The following is a 24,220-nucleotide window of genomic DNA, read 5'->3' on the forward strand; positions in this document are numbered from 1 at the left end:
GGCTCCGTCCCCCTCAGGCGGCTTCGGCTCCGCTCGGTTCCCTTCGGGCGGCTCCGGCCTCTTGGGGTGCAGTTCGTACTTTTGGCCACAGGAGGGCAGCACCTCCCTTTGCTCTGAGCCACCCCTTTGCTTCCCCTCCCGCATCTCCGGCACCTGCAGTACCGAGCTTTGGACACAGGATGGCAGCAGCGAGCAGTGCCCCGAGCTACGCCGTGCCCCTCCACCTCCAGCACCTGCAGTACCGACGCTTGGACACGAGGTGGCAGCACACGCTGCAGAAGCAACGGCCTTAGAGCAACGGCGGCTCCCCTCCCCGTTGACAGCCTCCGGGGACCCCAGCTGCTGAGTGGGGACAGTTTGCAATATTGGGGCTGGGGCAAAGTTGCTTAAGGAACTTCTATTCGAGATTCTTTCAGACTTTTATTGCTTTGTGTTTGCTTTGTGGGGATTTATAATCACATTCTTCTCTTTTGCTTTTTATTTTCTTTACACATTTTATTTCCTTTTTCATTCATGTTTTTTCCAGCTGTCCTTGTCTTTTAGTCTCTTTCAGTAACTATTTTTAGGCGTCCCATACCTAAAATGAGATAAGAAATGGGCAAACATGGGTTAGAAAATGAAAAAAATGGTTCAAAACACCTTACAAATGGTCCAAAGTGGAACACAAGTGGCCCAAAATGGATTAAAACAATCAAGAAATGGGTAAAAATGGGTTAGAAGTGGGCAAAAATGGCCTACAATGCGGAAGATGTGGATAAATATGGGACAGAAACAGCCACAGACAGGTCAGAAATAGCCCCCAAAAAAGCTTTAAAGGGGTTAGAAATGGGAAAGATGGGTTAGAAATTGCCAAAAACGGCTTAAAACTGGTAAGAAATGGGCAAAACTGGGATAGAAATGGCCATGAATTGTTTTGAAATAGACTAAAATGGCTTAAAATAGGGTAGAAATGGGGAAAAATGGCTTAAACCAGGCTCAGAAATGGGCAAAAATGTGTTTGAAGTGGCAAAAAAAAATGGTTAGAAGAAAAAATAGTTTAGAAATGGACAAAATGGCTTAAACCAGGTTAGAATTGGACATATAAGGGTTGCAAATGGCTAAAAATGGGTTTAAATCTAGTTAGAAGTGGCCACAATTGTGTTAGAAATCGTCAAAAAAGGCTTAAAGCTGCTGACAAATGGGAAAAAATGGGTTAGAGAAATAAAAAAGTGGCTTAAACAGAGTGAGAAAAGGGCCAAAAAAAGAGGGAAATTTTAAGAAATGGCTTTAAAAGGGTTAGAAGTGACCAAACACGGGTTAGAAATGGCAGAAAGAATTTAGAAATAGCAAATAAAACAGTTTAGAAGTGGGCATAAATGAGTTAGAAACAGCCATGTTACGGCATCTTCTTGGAATCAGGGGCTAAGTACACACCTCTGTCCCTGCAAGTGCTGCCCGGGGCTGCCAGGAAAGCCGATCTGTGCAATAGGCTGTGTGTGTTCTGGTCTGTGAGCCCACCATCAGCTACGGTACAGGTGAAGTCTTGTCACTGGAAAATGTTGAGCAGATAATACCCTTTAGTGAGCTAGAAAGCGGCACTAACGCTGCCTGCCTGGCAGGCTAGGAAAGGCAGATACATTTGGGGTTATGCACACGAAAGCTCTACGTCCTGCCGTGGTTCCAATGTCATTGCTCTTAGAGGTAAATGGAAAAGCAGCCTCAGGCCTCCTGCTGGGCTCAGGGATCCATCAGCTGCACCTGAGCAGCTTTGCCTGCAGGATGTGATACTTGCTATGCTGGTAAGTGACCAGTTCAAATAGGTTGAAATCAAGGTGCATTTGCCCAGAGCTGGGTGTTACTCGCACTGGTACTGGTACTTGTGGCAGCAAACATTTACCGTGACCCACCTGCTGAACAGAGCTCAGTACTGCAAATAATAAGCCAGTTTCCCCTCCCTGGCTGCATTAAAACAGGCTCCTCCAGATGAATTTAACCTCATGTCAGTGAAGCACTTTAGCTCAAGGTGCCAAAGACAAGCTTCGGCATGGGCACAATGCCACCAGACACACCAAAGAGCGTGAGGACGGGAAGCCCTTCCCTAAGAAAGAAGGGTAACTGTGGCCTTGGGCTTCTAAAGAGACCCTCAGCAGCTGTAGGGAAATGCCTGCATTCCCTGGGGTTCTAATCATATGAGCACAGGATGGTTTTGGTTGGAAGGAACCTTTAAAGGTCATCTGGTCTAACCTCCCCTGCCATGAGCAGGGACATCTTCAACTCCATCAGGGTGCTCAGAACCACATCCAGCCTGGCCTTGAATGTCCCCAGGGATGGGGCATCCACCACCTCTCTGGCCAACCTCTGCCAGTGCTTTACCACCCTCATTACAGAAAAATACTGGGGCTGACCTGTTCCTGGTTCTCCCTCCCTCCCTCCAGGCCTTGCCTTCTCCTCAGCAGTGCAGGTCCTAATTCAACAAAGACAACACCAAGGGCTGCAAACTCTGCTGGCAGTACCCAAATGTCAAGAGGAAACCGGGGACCTGCATTGTCACAACATCCAACAGGATGATTAGAAAAACACTGGTAATTCCCCATAGCCATAGAGCTGCTGCAAAACAGCCTGCAAGCAAAGCAATTGCTGTTTAAGCAAAAAGCAGCGCAATGGTCTCCGAGCAGGAAAGCAAACCAAGCTGAGATTTCCTGGGACAATGTTTTCAATTACGTGAATGTAATTGACTGGAAGGGAAAAAACTTCTTGAATTAAGCACGTAAACAAGGTGAACAAAATAATTTCTTCCTTGTTCAAGCAGAGGATGTGGTTTTGCTCTCATTTACTGGCCCCAGGTAGGAGAATCTACATCTGTCCAGCTGTTAAAGTGTCACTCTGCATTATGCCAATGTAAGAGGAAACAAAGTCCTGCATCCACATCTTCAGCCCCAGCTCAAGAGGGACGTGGAGCTGCTCAAGCGAGCCAGAGGAAACCATGGAGCTGCTGCGAGGGCTGGAGCAGCTATGCTCTGGAGCCAGGCTGAGAGAGCTGGGCTGGGGCAGCCTGGACAAGAGAAGGCTCCTGAAGGGGAGACCTGAGAGCAGCTCCAGTGCCTAAAGGGGCTGCAGGAAACCTGGAGAGGGGCTTGGGACAAGGGCCTGTAGGGACAGGCCAAGGGGAATGGCTTGAACCTGCCCGAGGGGAAACTGAGCTGAGCTCTTAGGCAGAAGCTGTTCCCCGTGAGGGTGCTGAGGCGCTGGCACAGGGTGCACAGAGAAGCTGTGGCTGCCCCATCCCTGGCAGTGTTCAAGTCCAGGTTGGACACAGGGGCTTGGAGCAACCTGCTCTAGTGTGAGGTGTCCCTGCCTGCCTGTGGCAGGGGTTGGAGCTGGATGAGCTTTAAGGTCCCTTCCAACATGAACCATTCCATGATTCTGTAAAATGTAGAAATGGGGAGGATAACTACAGGCAAATTACAGACCAATCGATGAAAGCAGAGAGTAAATGGATTTCCTCTCTCGGCAAGGTCAGAGAAGCATGTGCTACGATTACCAGACATACCTCCGCTCTCTTCTCCTGCTTCCCAGTTGCAGAAACCTCTCTTTCCTTTTTGGTCTTGCAGATGAAAGAAAGAGGCTAAAAAAGTCTTCTGGAGCTCTTGAAAGGGTCTGTTCTGGCACACACAGTGTGCACATGGCTGCACGCTGCTCTGAAACAGAGGGTTCTTGTATTTATCTAAGAACAAGAACTGGGTTTTTCTCAAAGCTCAAGAAACCACTGATGTGGGTCCACAGCATCAACGCTGATGAGGCTGATAGGCGGGTGTGCAGCCTAAAAAGAACGCATGATCAGGGTGCAGGTCACGTGTAAAACTCGCTCAAAACAGACACTCATATAGGGCATCGTGCAAGCAGGGTATTGCTGCAGCAGCCGTCCCTTGAAGAAATGGCTGGTTTTACAAACCTGTCTATCCTTACATCATCTTTATGTTCCTCCTCCTCGTACATATGAACATAAATTGTTAACAAGTTAAGCATAGATGCATAGATGGCATAGATGGCCACTAAAAACAAGAAAAAAAACCCATGTACTACTATGCCAAACCTAATACATCGGTGCTGCTCACACCAAACCATACACTGGGAGCTTCCTGCCAGCCTGTACCACTTCAGAGCTTGCAGCTTTTACCATGATATTATGATATTAACTTGAATTTTTGCACTGACTGCTAAGAAAGCAAAAAAGGAAGCATTTTTAGCAAGGGATAATAAAGCTATTTCATAGTATCATATCTATAAATAAATATAAATAGCCTGAAGCACATTAGAAATAGGCAAGAGCAGCTTAAAACAGGCCAAAAATGACCACAAATACTAAAGAAGTAGCCAAAACCAGCTTAAAACTAGTAAGGACTGGGCAGAATAAGATGGAAAAGCCTCTCCATTGTTTACAATGTGCCAAAAGAATCTAAAAAAGGTTTAGAAACGGAGAAGAGTAAAATAAAAATGACCATACAGGAGTTAAACCAAGCTAGGAAACGGCAAAACCAGGCTAGAAATGGGTAGGAAATGGACCAAAATGGTTTGGAAACTGCCAGAATGGCTTCAGAAGAATTAGAAATGGGCATCAAGAGGTTAGAAATAGCCTGAAGCACATTAGAAAAAGGCAAGAGCAGCTTAAAACAGCCCAGAAATGACCACAAATATTGAAGAAGGAGCCAAAACCAGCTTAAAACTAGTAAGGATTGGGCAGAATAAGATGGAAAAGCCTCTCCATTGTTTACAATGTGCCAAAAGAATCTAAAAAAGGTTTAGAAACGGAGAAGAGTAAAATAAAAATGACCATACAGGAGTTAAACCAAGCTAGGAAACGGCAAAACCAGGCTAGAAATGGGTAGGAAATGGACCAAAATGGTTTGGAAACTGCCAGAATGGCTTCAGAAGAATTAGAAATGGGCATCAAGAGGTTAGAAATAGCCTGAAGCACATTAGAAATAGGCAAGAGCAGCTTAAAACAGGCCAAAAATGACCACAAATACTAAAGAAGTAGCCAAAACCAGCTTAAAACTAGTAAGGAATGGGCAGAATAAGATGGAAAAGCCTCTCCATTGTTTACAATGTGCCAAAAGAATCTAAAAAAGGTTTAGAAATGCAGAAGAGTAAGATAAAAATGACCATACAGGAGTTAAACCAAGCTAGGAAGGGGAAGACCAGGCTAGAAATGGGTAGGAAATGAACCAAAATGGTTTGGAAACTGCCAGAATGGCTTCAGAAGAATTAGAAATGGGCATCAAGAGGTTAGAAATAGCCTGAAGCACATTAGAAAAAGGCAAGAGCAGCTTAAAACAGCCCAGAAATGACCACAAATATTGAAGAAGGAGCCAAAACCAGCTTAAAACTAGTAAGGATTGGGCAGAATAAGATGGAAAAGCCTCTCCATTGTTTACAATGTGCCAAAAGAATCTAAAAAAGGTTTAGAAACGGAGAAGAGTAAAATAAAAATGACCATACAGGAGTTAAACCAAGCTAGGAAACGGCAAAACCAGGCTAGAAATGGGTAGGAAATGGACCAAAATGGTTTGGAAACTGCCAGAATGGCTTCAGAAGAATTAGAAATGGGCATCAAGAGGTTAGAAATAGCCTGAAGCACATTAGAAATAGGCAAGAGCAGCTTAAAACAGGCCAAAAATGACCACAAATACTAAAGAAGTAGCCAAAACCAGCTTAAAACTAGTAAGGAATGGGCAGAATAAGATGGAAAAGCCTCTCCATTGTTTACAATGTGCCAAAAGAATCTAAAAAAGGTTTAGAAATGCAGAACAGTAAGATAAAAATGACCATACAGGAGTTAAACCAAGCTAGGAAGGGCAAGACCAGGCTAGAAATGGGTAGGAAATGGACCAAAATGGTTTGGAAACTGCCAGAATGGCTTCAGAAGAATTAGAAATGGGCATCAAGAGGTTAGAAATAGCCTGAAGCACATTAGAAAAAGGCAAGAGCAGCTTAAAACAGCCCAGAAATGACCACAAATATTGAAGAAGGAGCCAAAACCAGCTTAAAACTAGTAAGGATTGGGCAGAATAAGATGGATAAGCCTCTCCATTGTTTACAATGTGCCAAAAGAATCTAAAAAAGGTTTAGAAACGGAGAAGAGTAAAATAAAAATGACCATACAGGAGTTAAACCAAGCTAGGAAACGGCAAAACCAGGCTAGAAATGGGTAGGAAATGGACCAAAATGGTTTGGAAACTGCCAGAATGGCTTCAGAAGAATTAGAAATGGGCATCAAGAGGTTAGAAATAGCCTGAAGCACATTAGAAATAGGCAAGAGCAGCTTAAAACAGGCCAGAAATGACCACAAATACTAAAGAAGTAGCCAAAACCAGCTTAAAACTAGTAAGGACTGGGCAGAATAAGATGGAAAAGCCTCTCCATTGTTTACAATGTGCCAAAAGAATCTAAAAAAGGTTTAGAAACGGAGAAGAGTAAGATAAAAATGACCATACAGGAGTTAAACCAAGCTAGGAAACGGCAAAACCAGGCTAGAAATGGGTAGGAAATGGACCAAAATGGTTTGGAAACTGCCAGAATGGCTTCAGAAGAATTAGAAATGGGCATCAAGAGGTTAGAAATAGCCTGAAGCACATTAGAAATAGGCAAGAGCAGCTTAAAACAGGCCAAAAATGACCACAAATACTAAAGAAGTAGCCAAAACCAGCTTAAAACTAGTAAGGAATGGGCAGAATAAGATGGAAAAGCCTCTCCATTGTTTACAATGTGCCAAAAGAATCTAAAAAAGGTTTAGAAATGCAGAAGAGTAAGATAAAAATGACCATACAGGAGTTAAACCAAGCTAGGAAGGTTGAAGACCAGGCTAGAAATGGGTAGGAAATGAACCAAAATGGTTTGGAAACTGCCAGAATGGCTTCAGAAGAATTAGAAATGGGCATCAAGAGGTTAGAAATAGCCTGAAGCACATTAGAAAAAGGCAAGAGCAGCTTAAAACAGCCCAGAAATGACCACAAATATTGAAGAAGGAGCCAAAACCAGCTTAAAACTAGTAAGGATTGGGCAGAATAAGATGGAAAAGCCTCTCCATTGTTTACAATGTGCCAAAAGAATCTAAAAAAGGTTTAGAAACGGAGAAGAGTAAAATAAAAATGACCATACAGGAGTTAAACCAAGCTAGGAAACGGCAAAACCAGGCTAGAAATGGGTAGGAAATGGACCAAAATGGTTTGGAAACTGCCAGAATGGCTTCAGAAGAATTAGAAATGGGCATCAAGAGGTTAGAAATAGCCTGAAGCACATTAGAAATAGGCAAGAGCAGCTTAAAACAGGCCAAAAATGACCACAAATACTAAAGAAGTAGCCAAAACCAGCTTAAAACTAGTAAGGAATGGGCAGAATAAGATGGAAAAGCCTCTCCATTGTTTACAATGTGCCAAAAGAATCTAAAAAAGGTTTAGAAATGCAGAACAGTAAGATAAAAATGACCATACAGGAGTTAAACCAAGCTAGGAAGGGCAAGACCAGGCTAGAAATGGGTAGGAAATGGACCAAAATGGTTTGGAAACTGCCAGAATGGCTTCAGAAGAATTAGAAATGGGCATCAAGAGGTTAGAAATAGCCTGAAGCACATTAGAAAAAGGCAAGAGCAGCTTAAAACAGCCCAGAAATGACCACAAATATTGAAGAAGGAGCCAAAACCAGCTTAAAACTAGTAAGGATTGGGCAGAATAAGATGGAAAAGCCTCTCCATTGTTTACAATGTGCCAAAAGAATCTAAAAAAGGTTTAGAAACGGAGAAGAGTAAAATAAAAATGACCATACAGGAGTTAAACCAAGCTAGGAAACGGCAAAACCAGGCTAGAAATGGGTAGGAAATGGACCAAAATGGTTTGGAAACTGCCAGAATGGCTTCAGAAGAATTAGAAATGGGCATCAAGAGGTTAGAAATAGCCTGAAGCACATTAGAAATAGGCAAGAGCAGCTTAAAACAGGCCAGAAATGACCACAAATACTAAAGAAGTAGCCAAAACCAGCTTAAAACTAGTAAGGACTGGGCAGAATAAGATGGAAAAGCCTCTCCATTGTTTACAATGTGCCAAAAGAATCTAAAAAAGGTTTAGAAACGGAGAAGAGTAAGATAAAAATGACCATACAGGAGTTAAACCAAGCTAGGAAACGGCAAAACCAGGCTAGAAATGGGTAGGAAATGGACCAAAATGGTTTGGAAACTGCCAGAATGGCTTCAGAAGAATTAGAAATGGGCATCAAGAGGTTAGAAATAGCCTGAAGCACATTAGAAATAGGCAAGAGCAGCTTAAAACAGGCCAAAAATGACCACAAATACTAAAGAAGTAGCCAAAACCAGCTTAAAACTAGTAAGGAATGGGCAGAATAAGATGGAAAAGCCTCTCCATTGTTTACAATGTGCCAAAAGAATCTAAAAAAGGTTTAGAAATGCAGAAGAGTAAGATAAAAATGACCATACAGGAGTTAAACCAAGCTAGGAAGGTTGAAGACCAGGCTAGAAATGGGTAGGAAATGAACCAAAATGGTTTGGAAACTGCCAGAATGGCTTCAGAAGAATTAGAAATGGGCATCAAGAGGTTAGAAATAGCCTGAAGCACATTAGAAAAAGGCAAGAGCAGCTTAAAACAGCCCAGAAATGACCACAAATATTGAAGAAGGAGCCAAAACCAGCTTAAAACTAGTAAGGATTGGGCAGAATAAGATGGAAAAGCCTCTCCATTGTTTACAATGTGCCAAAAGAATCTAAAAAAGGTTTAGAAACGGAGAAGAGTAAAATAAAAATGACCATACAGGAGTTAAACCAAGCTAGGAAACGGCAAAACCAGGCTAGAAATGGGTAGGAAATGGACCAAAATGGTTTGGAAACTGCCAGAATGGCTTCAGAAGAATTAGAAATGGGCATCAAGAGGTTAGAAATAGCCTGAAGCACATTAGAAATAGGCAAGAGCAGCTTAAAACAGGCCAGAAATGACCACAAATACTAAAGAAGTAGCCAAAACCAGCTTAAAACTAGTAAGGACTGGGCAGAATAAGATGGAAAAAGCCTCTCCATTGTTTACAATGTGCCAAAAGAATCTAAAAAAGGTTTAGAAACGGAGAAGAGTAAAATAAAAATGACCATACAGGAGTTAAACCAAGCTAGGAAACGGCAAAACCAGGCTAGAAATGGGTAGGAAATGGACCAAAATGGTTTGGAAACTGCCAGAATGGCTTCAGAAGAATTAGAAATGGGCATCAAGAGGTTAGAAATAGCCTGAAGCACATTAGAAGTAGGCAAGAGCAGCTTAAAACAGGCCAAAAATGACCACAAATACTAAAGAAGTAGCCAAAACCAGCTTAAAACTAGTAAGGAATGGGCAGAATAAGATGGAAAAGCCTCTCCATTGTTTACAATGTGCCAAAAGAATCTAAAAAAGGTTTAGAAACGGAGAAGAGTAAAATAAAAATGACCATACAGGAGTTAAACCAAGCTAGGAAACGGCAAAACCAGGCTAGAAATGGGTAGGAAATGGACCAAAATGGTTTGGAAACTGCCAGAATGGCTTCAGAAGAATTAGAAATGGGCATCAAGAGGTTAGAAATAGCCTGAAGCACATTAGAAATAGGCAAGAGCAGCTTAAAACAGGCCAAAAATGACCACAAATACTAAAGAAGTAGCCAAAACCAGCTTAAAACTAGTAAGGAATGGGCAGAATAAGATGGAAAAGCCTCTCCATTGTTTACAATGTGCCAAAAGAATCTAAAAAAGGTTTAGAAATGCAGAACAGTAAGATAAAAATGACCATACAGGAGTTAAACCAAGCTAGGAAGGGCAAGACCAGGCTAGAAATGGGTAGGAAATGGACCAAAATGGTTTGGAAACTGCCAGAATGGCTTCAGAAGAATTAGAAATGGGCATCAAGAGGTTAGAAATAGCCTGAAGCACATTAGAAAAAGGCAAGAGCAGCTTAAAACAGCCCAGAAATGACCACAAATATTGAAGAAGGAGCCAAAACCAGCTTAAAACTAGTAAGGATTGGGCAGAATAAGATGGAAAAGCCTCTCCATTGTTTACAATGTGCCAAAAGAATCTAAAAAAGGTTTAGAAACGGAGAAGAGTAAAATAAAAATGACCATACAGGAGTTAAACCAAGCTAGGAAACGGCAAAACCAGGCTAGAAATGGGTAGGAAATGGACCAAAATGGTTTGGAAACTGCCAGAATGGCTTCAGAAGAATTAGAAATGGGCATCAAGAGGTTAGAAATAGCCTGAAGCACATTAGAAATAGGCAAGAGCAGCTTAAAACAGGCCAGAAATGACCACAAATACTAAAGAAGTAGCCAAAACCAGCTTAAAACTAGTAAGGACTGGGCAGAATAAGATGGAAAAGCCTCTCCATTGTTTACAATGTGCCAAAAGAATCTAAAAAAGGTTTAGAAACGGAGAAGAGTAAGATAAAAATGACCATACAGGAGTTAAACCAAGCTAGGAAACGGCAAAACCAGGCTAGAAATGGGTAGGAAATGGACCAAAATGGTTTGGAAACTGCCAGAATGGCTTCAGAAGAATTAGAAATGGGCATCAAGAGGTTAGAAATAGCCTGAAGCACATTAGAAATAGGCAAGAGCAGCTTAAAACAGGCCAAAAATGACCACAAATACTAAAGAAGTAGCCAAAACCAGCTTAAAACTAGTAAGGAATGGGCAGAATAAGATGGAAAAGCCTCTCCATTGTTTACAATGTGCCAAAAGAATCTAAAAAAGGTTTAGAAATGCAGAAGAGTAAGATAAAAATGACCATACAGGAGTTAAACCAAGCTAGGAAGGTTGAAGACCAGGCTAGAAATGGGTAGGAAATGAACCAAAATGGTTTGGAAACTGCCAGAATGGCTTCAGAAGAATTAGAAATGGGCATCAAGAGGTTAGAAATAGCCTGAAGCACATTAGAAAAAGGCAAGAGCAGCTTAAAACAGCCCAGAAATGACCACAAATATTGAAGAAGGAGCCAAAACCAGCTTAAAACTAGTAAGGATTGGGCAGAATAAGATGGAAAAGCCTCTCCATTGTTTACAATGTGCCAAAAGAATCTAAAAAAGGTTTAGAAACGGAGAAGAGTAAAATAAAAATGACCATACAGGAGTTAAACCAAGCTAGGAAACTGCAAAACCAGGCTAGAAATGGGTAGGAAATGGACCAAAATGGTTTGGAAACTGCCAGAATGGCTTCAGAAGAATTAGAAATGGGCATCAAGAGGTTAGAAATAGCCTGAAGCACATTAGAAATAGGCAAGAGCAGCTTAAAACAGGCCAAAAATGACCACAAATACTAAAGAAGTAGCCAAAACCAGCTTAAAACTAGTAAGGAATGGGCAGAATAAGATGGAAAAGCCTCTCCATTGTTTACAATGTGCCAAAAGAATCTAAAAAAGGTTTAGAAATGCAGAACAGTAAGATAAAAATGACCATACAGGAGTTAAACCAAGCTAGGAAGGGCAAGACCAGGCTAGAAATGGGTAGGAAATGGACCAAAATGGTTTGGAAACTGCCAGAATGGCTTCAGAAGAATTAGAAATGGGCATCAAGAGGTTAGAAATAGCCTGAAGCACATTAGAAAAAGGCAAGAGCAGCTTAAAACAGCCCAGAAATGACCACAAATATTGAAGAAGGAGCCAAAACCAGCTTAAAACTAGTAAGGATTGGGCAGAATAAGATGGAAAAGCCTCTCCATTGTTTACAATGTGCCAAAAGAATCTAAAAAAGGTTTAGAAACGGAGAAGAGTAAAATAAAAATGACCATACAGGAGTTAAACCAAGCTAGGAAACGGCAAAACCAGGCTAGAAATGGGTAGGAAATGGACCAAAATGGTTTGGAAACTGCCAGAATGGCTTCAGAAGAATTAGAAATGGGCATCAAGAGGTTAGAAATAGCCTGAAGCACATTAGAAATAGGCAAGAGCAGCTTAAAACAGGCCAGAAATGACCACAAATACTAAAGAAGTAGCCAAAACCAGCTTAAAACTAGTAAGGACTGGGCAGAATAAGATGGAAAAGCCTCTCCATTGTTTACAATGTGCCAAAAGAATCTAAAAAAGGTTTAGAAACGGAGAAGAGTAAGATAAAAATGACCATACAGGAGTTAAACCAAGCTAGGAAACGGCAAAACCAGGCTAGAAATGGGTAGGAAATGGACCAAAATGGTTTGGAAACTGCCAGAATGGCTTCAGAAGAATTAGAAATGGGCATCAAGAGGTTAGAAATAGCCTGAAGCACATTAGAAATAGGCAAGAGCAGCTTAAAACAGGCCAAAAATGACCACAAATACTAAAGAAGTAGCCAAAACCAGCTTAAAACTAGTAAGGAATGGGCAGAATAAGATGGAAAAGCCTCTCCATTGTTTACAATGTGCCAAAAGAATCTAAAAAAGGTTTAGAAATGCAGAAGAGTAAGATAAAAATGACCATACAGGAGTTAAACCAAGCTAGGAAGGTTGAAGACCAGGCTAGAAATGGGTAGGAAATGAACCAAAATGGTTTGGAAACTGCCAGAATGGCTTCAGAAGAATTAGAAATGGGCATCAAGAGGTTAGAAATAGCCTGAAGCACATTAGAAAATAGGCAAGAGCAGCTTAAAACAGCCAGAAATGACCACAAATATTGAAGAAGGAGCCAAAACCAGCTTAAAACTAGTAAGGATTGGGCAGAATAAGATGGAAAAGCCTCTCCATTGTTTACAATGTGCCAAAAGAATCTAAAAAAGGTTTAGAAACGGAGAAGAGTAAGATAAAAATGACCATACAGGAGTTAAACCAAGCTAGGAAACGGCAAAACCAGGCTAGAAATGGGTAGGAAATGGACCAAAATGGTTTGGAAACTGCCAGAATGGCTTCAGAAGAATTAGAAATGGGCATCAAGAGGTTAGAAATAGCCTGAAGCACATTAGAAATAGGCAAGAGCAGCTTAAAACAGGCCAGAAATGACCACAAATACTAAAGAAGTAGCCAAAACCAGCTTAAAACTAGTAAGGACTGGGCAGAATAAGATGGAAAAGCCTCTCCATTGTTTACAATGTGCCAAAAGAATCTAAAAAAGGTTTAGAAATCGGAGAAGAGTAAGATAAAAATGACCATACAGGAGTTAAACCAAGCTAGGAACGGGCAAAGACCAGGCTAGAAATGGGTAGGAAATGGACCAAAATGGTTTGGAAACTGCCAGAATGGCTTCAGAAGAATTAGAAATGGGCATCAAGAGGTTAGAAATAGCCTGAAGCACATTAGAAAGTAGGCAAGAGCAGCTTAAAACAGGCCCAAAAATGACCACAAATACTGAAAGAAGTAGCCAAAACCAGCTTAAAACTAGTAAGGAATGGGCAGAATAAGATGGAAAAGCCTCTCCATTGTTTACAATGTGCCAAAAGAATCTAAAAAAGGTTTAGAAACGGAGAAGAGTAAAATAAAAATGACCATACAGGAGTTAAACCAAGCTAGGAAACGGCAAAACCAGGCTAGAAATGGGTAGGAAATGGACCAAAATGGTTTGGAAACTGCCAGAATGGCTTCAGAAGAATTAGAAATGGGCATCAAGAGGTTAGAAATAGCCTGAAGCACATTAGAAATAGGCAAGAGCAGCTTAAAACAGGCCAGAAATGACCACAAATACTAAAGAAGTAGCCAAAACCAGCTTAAAACTAGTAAGGAATGGGCAGAACAAGATGGAAAAGCCTCTCCATTGTTTACAATGTGCCAAAAGAATCTAAAAAAGGTTTAGAAACGGCAGAAGAGTAAGATAAAAATGACCATACAGGAGTTAAACCAAGCTAGGAAGGGGAAGACCAGGCTAGAAATGGGTAGGAAATGGACCAAAATGGTTTGGAAACTGCCAGAATGGCTTCAGAAGAATTAGAAATGGGCATCAAGAGGTTAGAAATAGCCTGAAGCACATTAGAAAGTAGGCAAGAGCAGCTTAAAACAGGCCAAGAAATGACCACAAATACTGAAGAAGTAGCCAAAACCAGCTTAAAACTAGTAAGGAATGGGCAGAATAAGATGGAAAAGCCTCTCCATTGTTTACAATGTGCCAAAAGAATCTAAAAAAGGTTTAGAAACGGAGAAGAGTAAAATAAAAATGACCATACAGGAGTTAAACCAAGCTAGGAAACGGCAAAACCAGGCTAGAAATGGGTAGGAAATGGACCAAAATGGTTTGGAAACTGCCAGAATGGCTTCAGAAGAATTAGAAATGGGCATCAAGAGGTTAGAAATAGCCTGAAGCACATTAGAAATAGGCAAGAGCAGCTTAAAACAGGCCAGAAATGACCACAAATACTAAAGAAGTAGCCAAAACCAGCTTAAAACTAGTAAGGAATGGGCAGAATAAGATGGAAAAGCCTCTCCATTGTTTACAATGTGCCAAAAGAATCTAAAAAAGGTTTAGAAACGGCAGAAGAGTAAGATAAAAATGACCATACAGGAGTTAAACCAAGCTAGGAACGGCAAAGACCAGGCTAGAAATGGGTAGGAAATGGACCAAAATGGTTTGGAAACTGCCAGAATGGCTTCAGAAGAATTAGAAATGGGCATCAAGAGGTTAGAAATAGCCTGAAGCACATTAGAAATAGGCAAGAGCAGCTTAAAACAGGCCAGAAAATGACCACAAATACTTGAAGAAGGAGCCAAAACCAGCTTAAAACTAGTAAGGATTGGGCAGAATAAGATGGAAAAGCCTCTCCATTGTTTACAATGTGCCAAAAGAATCTAAAAAAGGTTTAGAAACGGAGAAGAGTAAGATAAAAATGACCATACAGGAGTTAAACCAAGCTAGGAAGCGGCCAAAACCAGGCTAGAAATGGGTAGGAAATGGACCAAAATGGTTTGGAAACTGCCAGAATGGCTTCAGAAGAATTAGAAATGGGCATCAAGAGGTTAGAAATAGCCTGAAGCACATTAGAAATAGGCAAGAGCAGCTTAAAACAGGCCAAAAATGACCACAAATACTAAAGAAGTAGCCAAAACCAGCTTAAAACTAGTAAGGAATGGGCAGAATAAGATGGAAAAGCCTCTCCATTGTTTACAATGTGCCAAAAGAATCTAAAAAAGGTTTAGAAATGCAGAAGAGTAAGATAAAAATGACCATACAGGAGTTAAACCAAGCTAGGAAGGGGAAGACCAGGCTAGAAATGGGTAGGAAATGACCAAAATGGTTTGGAAAACTGCCAGAATGGCTTCAGAAGAATTAGAAATGGGCATCAAGAGGTTAGAAATAGCCTGAAGCACATTAGAAATAGGCAAGAGCAGCTTAAAACAGGCCAAAAATGACCACAAATATTGAAGAAGGAGCCAAAACCAGCTTAAAACTAGTAAGTATTGGGCAGAATAAGATGGAAAAGCCTCTCCATTGTTTACAATGTGCCAAAAGAATCTAAAAAAGGTTTAGAAACGGAGAAGAGTAAGATAAAAATGACCATACAGGAGTTAAACCAAGCTAGGAAGGGCAAGACCAGGCTAGAAATGGGTAGGAAATGGAACCAAAATGGTTTGGAAACTGCCAGAATGGCTTCAGAAGAATTAGAAATGGGCATCAAGAGGTTAGAAATAGCCTGAAGCACATTAGAAAAAGGCAAGAGCAGCTTAAAACAGCCCAGAAATGACCACAAATATTGAAGAAGGAGCCAAAACCAGCTTAAAACTAGTAAGGATTGGGCAGAATAAGATGGAAAAGCCTCTCCATTGTTTACAATGTGCCAAAAGAATCTAAAAAAGGTTTAGAAACGGAGAAGAGTAAAATAAAAATGACCATACAGGAGTTAAACCAAGCTAGGAAACGGCAAAACCAGGCTAGAAATGGGTAGGAAATGGACCAAAATGGTTTGGAAACTGCCAGAATGGCTTCAGAAGAATTAGAAATGGGCATCAAGAGGTTAGAAATAGCCTGAAGCACATTAGAAATAGGCAAGAGCAGCTTAAAACAGGCCAGAAATGACCACAAATACTAAAGAAGTAGCCAAAACCAGCTTAAAACTAGTAAGGAATGGGCAGAATAAGATGGAAAAGCCTCTCCATTGTTTACAATGTGCCAAAAGAATCTAAAAAAGGTTTAGAAATGCAGAAGAGTAAGATAAAAATGACCATACAGGAGTTAAACCAAGCTAGGAAGGGGAAGACCAGGCTAGAAATGGGTAGGAAATGGACCAAAATGGTTTGGAAACTGCCAGAATGGCTTCAGAAGAATTAGAAATGGGCATCAAGAGGTTAGAAATAGCCTGAAGCACATTAGAAGTAGGCAAGAGCAGCTTAAAACAGGCCAAAAATGACCACAAATACTAAAGAAGTAGCCAAAACCAGCTTAAAACTAGTAAGGAATGGGCAGAATAAGATGGAAAAGCCTCTCCATTGTTTACAATGTGCCAAAAGAATCTAAAAAAGGTTTAGAAACGGAGAAGAGTAAAATAAAAATGACCATACAGGAGTTAAACCAAGCTAGGAAACGGCAAAACCAGGCTAGAAATGGGTAGGAAATGGACCAAAATGGTTTGGAAACTGCCAGAATGGCTTCAGAAGAATTAGAAATGGGCATCAAGAGGTTAGAAATAGCCTGAAGCACATTAGAAATAGGCAAGAGCAGCTTAAAACAGGCCAAAAATGACCACAAATACTAAAGAAGTAGCCAAAACCAGCTTAAAACTAGTAAGGAATGGGCAGAATAAGATGGAAAAGCCTCTCCATTGTTTACAATGTGCCAAAAGAATCTAAAAAAGGTTTAGAAATGCAGAAGAGTAAGATAAAAATGACCATACAGGAGTTAAACCAAGCTAGGAAGGGGAAGACCAGGCTAGAAATGGGTAGGAAATGAACCAAAATGGTTTGGAAACTGCCAGAATGGCTTCAGAAGAATTAGAAATGGGCATCAAGAGGTTAGAAATAGCCTGAAGCACATTAGAAAAAGGCAAGAGCAGCTTAAAACAGCCCAGAAATGACCACAAATATTGAAGAAGGAGCCAAAACCAGCTTAAAACTAGTAAGGATTGGGCAGAATAAGATGGAAAAGCCTCTCCATTGTTTACAATGTGCCAAAAGAATCTAAAAAAGGTTTAGAAACGGAGAAGAGTAAAATAAAAATGACCATACAGGAGTTAAACCAAGCTAGGAAACGGCAAAACCAGGCTAGAAATGGGTAGGAAATGGACCAAAATGGTTTGGAAACTGCCAGAATGGCTTCAGAAGAATTAGAAATGGGCATCAAGAGGTTAGAAATAGCCTGAAGCACATTAGAAATAGGCAAGAGCAGCTTAAAACAGGCCAAAAATGACCACAAATACTAAAGAAGTAGCCAAAACCAGCTTAAAACTAGTAAGGACTGGGCAGAATAAGATGGAAAAGCCTCTCCATTGTTTACAATGTGCCAAAAGAATCTAAAAAAGGTTTAGAAACGGCAGAAGAGTAAGATAAAATTGACCATACAGGAGTTAAACCAAGCTAGGAAACGGGCAAGACCAGGCTAGAAATGGGTAGGAAATGGACCAAAATGGTTTGGAAACTGCCAGAATGGCTTCAGAAGAATTAGAAATGGGCATCAAGAGGTTAGAAATAGCCTGAAGCACATTAGAAAGTAGGCAAGAGCAGCTTAAAACAGGCCAAAAATGACCACAAATACTAAAGAAGTAGCCAAAACCAGCTTAAAACTAGTAAGGACTGGGCAGAATAAGATGGAAAAGCCTCTCCATTGTTTACAATGTGCCAAAAGAATCTAAAAAAGGTTTAGAAACGGAGAAGAGTAAAATAAAAATGACCATACAGGAGTTAAACCAAGCTAGGAAACGGCAAAACCAGGCTAGAAATGGGTAGGAAATGGACCAAAATGGTTTGGAAACTGCCAGAATGGCTTCAGAAGAATTAGAAATGGGCATCAAGAGGTTAGAAATAGCCTGAAGCACATTAGAAATAGGCAAGAGCAGCTTAAAACAGGCCAAAAATGACCACAAATACTAAAGAAGTAGCCAAAACCAGCTTAAAACTAGTAAGGAATGGGCAGAATAAGATGGAAAAGCCTCTCCATTGTTTACAATGTGCCAAAAGAATCTAAAAAAGGTTTAGAAACGGAGAAGAGTAAGATAAAAATGACCATACAGGAGTTAAACCAAGCTAGGAAACGGCAAAACCAGGCTAGAAATGGGTAGGAAATGGACCAAAATGGTTTGGAAACTGCCAGAATGGCTTCAGAAGAATTAGAAATGGGCATCAAGAGGTTAGAAATAGCCTGAAGCACATTAGAAATAGGCAAGAGCAGCTTAAAACAGGCCAAAAATGACCACAAATACTAAAGAAGTAGCCAAAACCAGCTTAAAACTAGTAAGGAATGGGCAGAATAAGATGGAAAAGCCTCTCCATTGTTTACAATGTGCCAAAAGAATCTAAAAAAGGTTTAGAAATGCAGAAGAGTAAGATAAAAATGACCATACAGGAGTTAAACCAAGCTAGGAAGGGGAAGACCAGGCTAGAAATGGGTAGGAAATGAACCAAAATGGTTTGGAAACTGCCAGAATGGCTTCAGAAGAATTAGAAATGGGCATCAAGAGGTTAGAAATAGCCTGAAGCACATTAGAAATAGGCAAGAGCAGCTTAAAACAGGCCAAAAATGACCACAAATACTAAAGAAGGAGCCAAAACCAGCTTAAAACTAGTAAGGATTGGGCAGAATAAGATGGAAAAGCCTCTCCATTGTTTACAATGTGCCAAAAGAATCTAAAAAAGGTTTAGAAACGGAGAAGAGTAAGATAAAAATGACCATACAGGAGTTAAACCAAGCTAGGAAACGGCAAAACCAGGCTAGAAATGGGTAGGAAATGGACCAAAATGGTTTGGAAACTGCCAGAATGGCTTCAGAAGAATTAGAAATGGGCATCAAGAGGTTAGAAATAGCCTGAAGCACATTAGAAATAGGCAAGAGCAGCTTAAAACAGGCCAAAAATGACCACAAATACTAAAGAAGTAGCCAAAACCAGCTTAAAACTAGTAAGGACTGGGCAGAATAAGATGGAAAAGCCTCTCCATTGTTTACAATGTGCCAAAAGAATCTAAAAAAGGTTTAGAAATGCAGAAGAGTAAGATAAAAATGACCATACAGGAGTTAAACCAAGCTAGGAAGGGCAAGACCAGGCTAGAAATGGGTAGGAAATGGACCAAAATGGTTTGGAAACTGCCAGAATGGCTTCAGAAGAATTAGAAATGGGCATCAAGAGGTTAGAAATAGCCTGAAGCACATTAGAAAAAGGCAAGAGCAGCTTAAAACAGCCCAGAAATGACCACAAATATTGAAGAAGGAGCCAAAACCAGCTTAAAACTAGTAAGGATTGGGCAGAATAAGATGGAAAAGCCTCTCCATTGTTTACAATGTGCCAAAAGAATCTAAAAAAGGTTTAGAAACGGAGAAGAGTAAAATAAAAATGACCATACAGGAGTTAAACCAAGCTAGGAAACGGCAAAACCAGGCTAGAAATGGGTAGGAAATGGACCAAAATGGTTTGGAAACTGCCAGAATGGCTTCAGAAGAATTAGAAATGGGCATCAAGAGGTTAGAAATAGCCTGAAGCACATTAGAAATAGGCAAGAGCAGCTTAAAACAGGCCAGAAATGACCACAAATACTAAAGAAGTAGCCAAAACCAGCTTAAAACTAGTAAGGAATGGGCAGAATAAGATGGAAAAGCCTCTCCATTGTTTACAATGTGCCAAAAGAATCTAAAAAAGGTTTAGAAATGCAGAAGAGTAAGATAAAAATGACCATACAGGAGTTAAACCAAGCTAGGAAGGGGAAAGACCAGGCTAGAAATGGGTAGGAAATGAACCAAAATGGTTTGGAAACTGCCAGAATGGCTTCAGAAGAATTAGAAATGGGCATCAAGAGGTTAGAAATAGCCTGAAGCACATTAGAAAAAGGCAAGAGCAGCTTAAAACAGCCCAGAAATGACCACAAATATTGAAGAAGGAGCCAAAACCAGCTTAAAACTAGTAAGGATTGGGCAGAATAAGATGGAAAAGCCTCTCCATTGTTTACAATGTGCCAAAAGAATCTAAAAAAGGTTTAGAAACGGAGAAGAGTAAAATAAAAATGACCATACAGGAGTTAAACCAAGCTAGGAAACGGCAAAACCAGGCTAGAAATGGGTAGGAAATGGACCAAAATGGTTTGGAAACTGCCAGAATGGCTTCAGAAGAATTAGAAATGGGCATCAAGAGGTTAGAAATAGCCTGAAGCACATTAGAAATAGGCAAGAGCAGCTTAAAACAGGCCAGAAATGACCACAAATACTAAAGAAGTAGCCAAAACCAGCTTAAAACTAGTAAGGAATGGGCAGAATAAGATGGAAAAGCCTCTCCATTGTTTACAATGTGCCAAAAGAATCTAAAAAAGGTTTAGAAATGCAGAAGAGTAAGATAAAAATGACCATACAGGAGTTAAACCAAGCTAGGAAGGGGAAGACCAGGCTAGAAATGGGTAGGAAATGAACCAAAATGGTTTGGAAACTGCCAGAATGGCTTCAGAAGAATTAGAAATGGGCATCAAGAGGTTAGAAATAGCCTGAAGCACATTAGAAAAAGGCAAGAGCAGCTTAAAACAGCCCAGAAATGACCACAAATATTGAAGAAGGAGCCAAAACCAGCTTAAAACTAGTAAGGATTGGGCAGAATAAGATGGAAAAGCCTCTCCATTGTTTACAATGTGCCAAAAGAATCTAAAAAAGGTTTAGAAATGGAGAAGAGTAAAATAAAAATGACCATACAGGAGTTAAACCAAGCTAGGAAACGGCAAAACCAGGCTAGAAATGGGTAGGAAATGGACCAAAATGGTTTGGAAACTGCCAGAATGGCTTCAGAAGAATTAGAAATGGGCATCAAGAGGTTAGAAATAGCCTGAAGCACATTAGAAATAGGCAAGAGCAGCTTAAAACAGGCCAGAAATGACCACAAATACTAAAGAAGTAGCCAAAACCAGCTTAAAACTAGTAAGGAATGGGCAGAATAAGATGGAAAAGCCTCTCCATTGTTTACAATGTGCCAAAAGAATCAAAAAAGGTTTAGAAACGGAGAAGAGTAAGATAAAAATGACCATACAGGAGTTAAACCAAGCTAGGAAACGGCAAAACCAGGCTAGAAATGGGTAGGAAATGGACCAAAATGGTTTGGAAACTGCCAGAATGGCTTCAGAAGAATTAGAAATGGGCATCAAGAGGTTAGAAATAGCCTGAAGCACATTAGAAATAGGCAAGAGCAGCTTAAAACAGGCCAAAAATGACCACAAATACTAAAGAAGTAGCCAAAACCAGCTTAAAACTAGTAAGGAATGGGCAGAATAAGATGGAAAAGCCTCTCCATTGTTTACAATGTGCCAAAAGAATCTAAAAAAGGTTTAGAAATGCAGAAGAGTAAGATAAAAATGACCATACAGGAGTTAAACCAAGCTAGGAAGGGGAAGACCAGGCTAGAAATGGGTAGGAAATGAACCAAAATGGTTTGGAAACTGCCAGAATGGCTTCAGAAGAATTAGAAATGGGCATCAAGAGGTTAGAAATAGCCTGAAGCACATTAGAAAAAGGCAAGAGCAGCTTAAAACAGCCCAGAAATGACCACAAATATTGAAGAAGGAGCCAAAACCAGCTTAAAACTAGTAAGGATTGGGCAGAATAAGATGGAAAAGCCTCTCCATTGTTTACAATGTGCCAAAAGAATCTAAAAAAGGTTTAGAAACGGAGAAGAGTAAAATAAAAATGACCATACAGGAGTTAAACCAAGCTAGGAAACGGCAAAACCAGGCTAGAAATGGGTAGGAAATGGACCAAAATGGTTTGGAAACTGCCAGAATGGCTTCAGAAGAATTAGAAATGGGCATCAAGAGGTTAGAAATAGCCTGAAGCACATTAGAAATAGGCAAGAGCAGCTTAAAACAGGCCAAAAATGACCACAAATACTAAAGAAGGAGCCAAAACCAGCTTAAAACTAGTAAGGATTGGGCAGAATAAGATGGAAAAGCCTCTCCATTGTTTACAATGTGCCAAAAGAATCTAAAAAAGGTTTAGAAACGGAGAAGAGTAAGATAAAAATGACCATACAGGAGTTAAACCAAGCTAGGAAACGGCAAAACCAGGCTAGAAATGGGTAGGAAATGGACCAAAATGGTTTGGAAACTGCCAGAATGGCTTCAGAAGAATTAGAAATGGGCATCAAGAGGTTAGAAATAGCCTGAAGCACATTAGAAATAGGCAAGAGCAGCTTAAAACAGGCCAGAAATGACCACAAATACTAAAGAAGTAGCCAAAACCAGCTTAAAACTAGTAAGGACTGGGCAGAATAAGATGGAAAAGCCTCTCCATTGTTTACAATGTGCCAAAAGAATCTAAAAAAGGTTTAGAAATGCAGAAGAGTAAGATAAAAATGACCATACAGGAGTTAAACCAAGCTAGGAAGGGCAAGACCAGGCTAGAAATGGGTAGGAAATGGACCAAAATGGTTTGGAAACTGCCAGAATGGCTTCAGAAGAATTAGAAATGGGCATCAAGAGGTTAGAAATAGCCTGAAGCACATTAGAAATAGGCAAGAGCAGCTTAAAACAGGCCAGAAATGACCATAAATACTTAAGTAACCAAAAATAGCTTAGAACTAGTCAGGAATGGGATGAAGTAAAATGGAAATGCCTGTTAATTGTTTAGAATTAGTCTTACTGAGGCTTACCTGAACCTAGCGACCGTTTCTCACTGTGCAGCTTCTCAGACAGCCAACATGCAAGATCCATTCCCTGGGCATGATGCTCCAGCTTCTCAGCTGTTGGGACTCTGCTCTGGGAGGGGCAGTTTCTGCCTGACCTGGATACTGCTGGTTCTCTTTCTCCCTGCCATCTGGGCTTGCTTCTTCCCCGTGCTCTTCTTTATCTATCTCTGCCACGGATTCTGCTGCTTCCTGCTCTCACAGCCAAGCAGTGGAGAAAAGAGAACAGTGAGGGATTTTTTTATGGACAAATCCCATGCAAGCATTTCACAGGAGAGACAATCCCCTACAAAAATTCTTACCTATGAAACCCAACAGCCGCAGCCACTGCAGCCATTAGCGAGGGCCTGTGCTTGAGCTGCCTCTGCATCTGGAATAAGAAGCATTTATGAAGAAGCCTGATGGCTTTACTGGAGCTAAGCAGTTGTCCAAAGACGGGCGAAAGCAGGAGAGCAACAGCAGCAACTGAAGTCCTTAACAGAAAGGCTGGGATGAGCTGGCCTCCCCCAGGGCTCAGCCCAGCAAGGTCTGTGTGCAGAACAAAAGGAGGGCAATGCACCCTTCCCCCTTCTCATTTCTCCGAGAATCCCAGTCTCCAGATCCTTCAGCACCTTAAAGCTACAGTCAACAGTCTAATTTCCCAACTAAGCACAAGATTAGATCAGAGAAAACAAGCAGGGAACGCCTTGGCTGCTTTAGAAACAGCTATTTCAACCCTGGCCCCTTTCCCTCCCAGTGCAGGTACAGTGTGAATTACGGACCTCCAGGTAACCCCCCCCCCCCCCCCCCCGTGCCTTCACTCCCCTCAGTACCGAGCACCGAGAGGCTTCCCGTGCCGAGCGGCCAGCAGGCAGGAGAGGCCCCTCTGCGCACGTCCAAGGCACGGCCGGGCGGCCGGGCCCGCTCCCCTCCCCGGTAAGCCCGGCCCCGCGGTGGGCTCGGCTCTCACCTGCTGCTGCCGGGACCCGGACCTGGACCCGGACCCTGCCCGCCGCCATGCTGCTCCCGGGGGCTGCGCCTGCCACACCGAAACGGCGCGGAGGGACCGGAGCCGGCGGGCGGCCACCAGACTGCGGCCGCATGGAGCCGCGCTTGCTACAGCCCGCCGGAAACCGGCGGGCACCACGTGACACCAGCCACTTCCGGGGACAGGGAGCACCACGGCTCATGCGCGGAGGCAGGGCTGCAGTACCTAACCTGGACACAAGATGGCAACAGCGAGCGGCGCCAGCCGCCGAAACGCCCGCCACCCCCCCCCCCTTCCAGCCCTGCCGATCATTGTCATGTCATCCTTATGGGATCACTGTCGGGGCTGCAAGAGTGTCTGCCGGCTGCTCTGCATCTCTGCCACAGAGCCTTGCTTCAAGCCTGCTTTCATCACGTTGACAACTGCTTCAGAGCAGAGATCTGAACAAAAACACTGGCCAAATTATCACCGAGTTGCTAAACAACTACTATGTTAATACCCACACAGCTTTTATGTCTAG

The 24,220-nt window shown here is 41.5% G+C and overlaps 1 long non-coding RNA gene across 3 annotated transcripts; it reads right to left on the reverse strand.

Moving 5' to 3' along the window:
• Window positions 1-513: 513 nt before the first annotated feature.
• On the reverse strand, window positions 514-22,765 carry LOC117438411 (uncharacterized). Of its 3 annotated transcripts, none has more exons than XR_004550773.1 (4): window positions 22,701-22,765; window positions 3,530-3,677; window positions 1,414-1,528; window positions 514-577 (listed from the first exon to the last, which is right to left on the reverse strand). It is a non-coding gene; the product is annotated as an uncharacterized lncRNA (long non-coding RNA). The 3 variants fall into 3 exon arrangements; XR_004550774.1 differs by having other exon boundaries at window positions 3,530-3,672; window positions 22,701-22,762; XR_004550772.1 differs by lacking the exon at window positions 22,701-22,765 and having other exon boundaries at window positions 3,530-4,270.
• Between the last annotated feature and the right edge of the window lie 1,455 nt (window positions 22,766-24,220).

This window comes from Melopsittacus undulatus, unplaced genomic scaffold, assembly GCF_012275295.1.
Source record: "Melopsittacus undulatus isolate bMelUnd1 unplaced genomic scaffold, bMelUnd1.mat.Z mat_scaffold_265_arrow_ctg1, whole genome shotgun sequence".
NCBI lineage: Eukaryota > Metazoa > Chordata > Aves > Psittaciformes > Psittaculidae > Melopsittacus > Melopsittacus undulatus.